Genomic DNA, 6,000 nt, shown 5'->3' on the forward strand with positions numbered 1-6,000 from the left:
CATACAAAAACGGTAATTTTTTTTTCTTTGATATATAAAAGAAGAATTCCTATGGCCACAAGTGAGAAGTAGGTACCCATGGTAATATTTATGTCAAAGAGTCTAAAAACATTACACGATTTTTCAAACATTATATAATAAGGAATGTCCCATTCTATGTACAAATAATCACGTAATACATTCACATTATACGTACAATCGTGGCAAACGATAATCAAGGCAAGACTACGCGTACACCTACGTACATTTAACAGAATAACACTTTAACACAATGCAACAAATACTCGAAATCGGTACACACAAATACACGAACAAATTCGTAATGCAAATCGTTACTATATGTATCGAGACCGACTAGAGAGAGAGGAAGAGAGAGTAACATAGATTAAATACGTTGTATGTTAAAAGCCACTTTGCAAATGCTAAATGCCTTGTTATATCCACATAAAAATATAAATAAAAAATAATATATTAAGCCACAAACCATTCAGTGTTATGCCAAATCGGTCAACAGTTTTAAGTTTTTCGTTAAAAATAAACGAAAACCGTACGTACATTGGCCGGGGAGCTTGCCAATGGGTGGCAGAGCGCAAGTACTATCTTTTTAAAACTACCCTTCCGCTAGGGCTGCCACCGAACTAATATTAACGTATTTTTTATTATTTAAAAACATGTGTTTAGACATTGATGTTATTACCTCGTAACACTGTAATTTTTTTCATTAAAATTTAAATCGTCTTTTTACTTCTCGACGTTACCATTTAAATTATTTATCGCCAGTTAGCAATTTTGGCATCGAATTTTAGAATGTTGCAATCATAAATAACCGTGCCATACCACGAGATGTAACTGTATAAATATGCAAATTGACGTTATGTTTAAAAAATACTATCATCGCGGTTACGATAAGCTGGTCGTAAAAATTTCGAATTACAAATTTTTTTTCTACATACTTTTCTGATCTCGCCAACCCTATCTTATATGACTCTGCCATACAATTAAGCAATATTATTGTGGATTTAATGGATTCGAAAACAAACTATAGCTATAGTAAAGATGGTCATAATTCTGATTATGAATCGAATGGATAAGACTCCATATTTTACTGGCGGTATTGTGGTCGTAAATTATTGTTAAAAATTTTTGCTTTAGGTTATAGGACATAAAATTGTTGATGGCGGTTACTATTGGATATACTAGTTCCTGCTTAAAGTAAGACATGATTATCTGGATTCTGTTTTCTATATTTTCTTTCTCTTATATTCGTATCATCGCTCGATCCTTATCAGGTGTATGATGACATCTGGGACAGACAGTGCAACGTGCTATCCGGGGCACGATGGTGCGACCCACAAGGATAGACATCCGAAATGGGAAGAAATATTTCATCATTTTAGTCAATCACAGTCCATTGCCGGACATAGGCCATACAAGTTCACGCCAAAAATGGTGTGAATTCATTTGTGTTACCCATAGTCACCACGCTTGGCAGGCGGGTTGGTGACCGCAGGGCTGGCTTTGTCGCACCGAAGACGCTGTGCTGCCCGTCTATGGCCTGTGTATTTCATTGCCAGTAGTTGGATGGTTATCCCGCCATCGGTCGGCTTATTACGTCACAAGGTGGTAGTGGAACTGTGTTATCCCTTAGTCGCCTCTTACGACAGCCACGGGAAGAGAGGGGGTGGCTATATTCTTCATAGCCGTAACCACATATCAAGAAATATTTATGCAAATACAAATATCCATCCCGAGTAGAAGTCTAATCCGTAAACCGCTGGCGTTTAGACGCCTTCAAGCAACCACTAAACCACAGCGTTTGATAATTTAAAACTTTACGAACAATATTTAAATTGTCTGCTTTCATCTTCTTAACTAATATATAAAATTATCGAGTCGCTGTGTTTGTAGTTAAACTCCTCCGAAATGGCTTGACCGATTCTCATGAAATTTTGTGTGCATATTGGGTAGGTCAACATCTATTTTTCATCCCCCTAAATGTTAAGGACAGTCCACTCCTAATTTTTTTTGTAAATTTTTATTTATATTCATTATAAATTATTTATTTTATTATGATTTGGCGTTGAAAAATACATACAATCCTAAATTTTTACCCCTAAATTTCAACCCCTATTTTTAAATAGTGTTTAGCGGCAAATCAACGTCTGCCGAGTCAGCTAGTTTATTTATATGTATATTTACTTGACCAAGATTGTGAAACGAAACACGATTTATTATAAAAAACCGAATGTACTTTAGACCACACGACTGAAGTAAAAGTTACGAAACGTAACTCCCTCTATTTCTATCTTCACTAACTTATATCTCCCTCTAATTTTCCGTTCGCGTTGCCCAATCACACTTTTCGTAATGCATTCGTCACGCATTAACGAATTTACTACCCAAGTTGAGCGTATCTACCTAAAGAAGTTTTACTTCCATAATTGTGTTCGCTAGCAAACGAAATAAATCGACTTCAATTACATCGACAAGTAATACAACGTAGGTAGACGGAAACATTAACAAACGCATTAGTCACCACTACGATTTTCGGTTCCCCTCGATTTCTCTGGGATGCCACCATCAGATCCTGGTTTCCTTATCACGATACCACCCTTTCTAACAAAAAAAAAATCAGCAAAATCGGTTCACAAACGACGAAGCTATCCGCGAACATACATAAAAAAAAACATATACAGTCGAACTGAGTAACCTCCTCCTTTCTGAAGTTGGTTAAAAGACATAATTAAATGAATATAATTTTTAAATTCAAACTTATAACTAAGAGCCAAAAAAGTAACAATCCGTCGTACTAAATCACCGCTAACATTTTAATAACCCGTTCGTTCGCATTCGAGAGATTTAGCGGCCATTATACACGTCATGACATATTCACTATTATCTAATCACAATTAAAAATGATATATTTTTTTATTTGTTTGCAATGACCGCTTACTATACATATAAGTATATATAATTTAAGGCTATATGCGGGAGGATATATAGGTCTATAAGAATATTTAACTGAGGTAGGGCACAGCAGGAAATTATCCTGCTCAAATCTGGAGCAGCCCGACTGGGGAAGTACCTCGATCTTACAGAAGATCACAGCAAAATAATACTGCTTTCAAGCAGTGTTGTGTTCCTGTGGTGAGTAAGGTGACCAGAGTTCCTGGAGGGGAGGCAACGCACTTGCGATGCTTCTGGTGTTGGTTTCTATAGTCAGGTGAGCCATAAAAAAATACATAATTATGTAATAAACTAGCTAACTCACCCAATTTCGTATCGCCATCTTTTACAAAAACCCTATCCTTACAAAAACAAACTCTAATAATATAAGTTTGTGGCTAGCTAATCTCACGTAGCTAACTTCTTCTTCATTGAATAGTTAACTTCAGGCTGTCAGTTTGTTTGTGACGGTATGCTTGCATTGTAAAAATTTACGCTCATCATATTTCCCTAATGTGCCAAAAGAATTATAACTTCAAAAATATGCGCGTATAAACAAAATCTAAATATAAATAGCTTAATTCAAACATACTTCAAAATCACATTCAAATCGTCATTCTTACAAATTTAAATTTAAATTATTGTTAAAAATGAAACTACCACCGATTCGGAATGTAGATTCTGCGGAGATGAATCGGCGAGAAACTGCCCAATACTCTTAGTGTACTCTTTAAATAAAATATAATTAAATGTATATTTAAAAAATATGTCTGTATATATATATATATATATATATATATATATGAACTGTGTTTTAAAACAACATTGATAAATTGGTATATTTCAACGATTCTCCCAAAATGAGTTAATATTTTTATTTGTCGTATGGATATTTGTTTTGTTTTTGAGTTTAATATTCTAAAGAAATACGGATATTTTTTTTTCAAATATACACAGGAATGTATTAGGACTAACAAAATCCGATAGCAGCGCCTCATTAATAATAGTACGAAGACTCAATCAAGTTATTGTCGATTTTTTTAAAGATCGTCAACCATATTAAGCGTGAAATAACGAGATCGTCAAATCGTCAAAATAAACTGTTTTCTTAAAATTGAATCATGTTTATAACAAAGCATATATTTGAAAACACAAAGAGTATTTGAAGGCATCTTTTACAGACACTTATTCCAAAATAACATGTCAATAATAAAAGCACACTTCTCAGACTAATACAACACACTTTATACGAGCAAAAAAATCTTAGATAAACAAGTATAGTTTTTTTTTTGTATTCGTTTAATCAGCAGACAGTCGTAAATCCACAATTACGCTGAGACAAGAAAGCCAAGTTCAAAAAGGTGACCGGTTTGACCTCGTCAGAAGATTTTATTCCGTTCCCCAAATCACGAGGTCAATAAAATATATAAAGTTTTATGAAACACTTAAACCCGAATCGCTTGCAATCGTGAGACCTCTTAAGCTAACAACTTCAACCATACTGATTTCCTAAGTCAGTTTCTCATGTATCAGTAAAGATTCAAGAAAAATTACTATATTTATGATTAGGTGTGCTCCACGGTTTCAAACGCGTTTATTTGAGGAAAAAATATCCTTTAGCCTTCGTCGGTAAATTGGCTATCCAACACAAAAAAAAATTTTCGATTCGAATCAGTAGTTCCTTCAGCTTTATAATATTAGTTTAGACTAACATTCGGTGCAGGATTACATAGTTGATAAAGATGTGTGGAAACACGTGTTCGTGCCTTAATTTTGGGCCATCAGTTCCCGGTATCCCCACTATTCCCGGGTAAGATTGCCGGTGTAGGATGGATGAAAAAAAATTGCGTAAAACCGGGATGTCTGAAAAGTTATGAGGTAACAGATGAAAAATACAATCGAATCAAGAACTTTCTACTTTTTTTTAAAATAAATAATTAAAACGTTATAAATCTGAAACGTTTATTTAAACGCGCTAATCTCAGGAACTATTGGTTCGAATTGAAAAATTATTTTTGTATTGGATATTCCATTTACCGAAGAATACCAAAGCATACAATTATGAGATATAAGTACGTTTTTTCATCAAATTAACGCAGGTAAAACAGCAGGATACAGCTAGTATACAATATTAAATCACCAGTGACGTAGCGAGCTTAACTCACGCCCGGGGCACAATAACTTTTTAGCCCCCTCCCATATCAGAAAACCATATCATACATCATTATCATCATCATCATCATTACAGCCTATACAGTCCACTGCTGGACATAGGCCTCCACAAGTTTACGCTAAAAATAACGTGAACTCATGTGTTTTGCCCATAGTCACCACGCTGGGCAGGCGGGTTGGTGACCGCAGTACTGGCTTTGTCGCATCGAAGACGCTGCTGACCGTCTTCGGCCTGTGTATTTCAAAACCACTATTATTTCATATCATATGTCCAGCAATTTTTCGTTTTGCGGAGAATTGGCGCCCCTTGGTGTATAGTATATGAGGCATGCCCCCCCCTCCTCGCTACGCTACTGTAAATCGATACAGTAAATGCAACCATCAAGATAATCTAAAGATTTTTTTCAAATTGAACGTGTCCAAGGCTACGGTGTCTGATATAACATTGGCATTTCGATTATTCGCCCAAGGTCTCTAGTAGCTGCCAGGAGTGAATAAATAATATATCAAGCTCATATCGCATTATGTTATTATATTTGCAGTGCATTTTACTGCAGTGGGGTTATTTACTCAGTTACGTCTTATGTTATAATCGTGTTTGCTCACAAACGAAAAAAAACCGACTTCAATTACAAAAGTAATCAAGTAAATACACGTTATTAAAGATGACTAATAAGTTATTTGTTATTTAAATTCAAAAATATTCATTAAATTTTAAAAAAAATCATCGAAATCGGTCCACCCTGTAAATAGTTATGAGGTATCACATAAAAAATACAGTCGAATTGAGAACGTTCTCCTTTTAAGTCGGTTATAACTAAAAACGCCTTAAAATTTTAGATGTTCGAAGGTGAGGTATGTTGTAGCTTATAAATACCTGCA

The sequence above is a fragment of the Melitaea cinxia genome, chromosome 26 (genome assembly GCF_905220565.1).
Source record: "Melitaea cinxia chromosome 26, ilMelCinx1.1, whole genome shotgun sequence".
NCBI classification, from domain to species: domain Eukaryota; kingdom Metazoa; phylum Arthropoda; class Insecta; order Lepidoptera; family Nymphalidae; genus Melitaea; species Melitaea cinxia.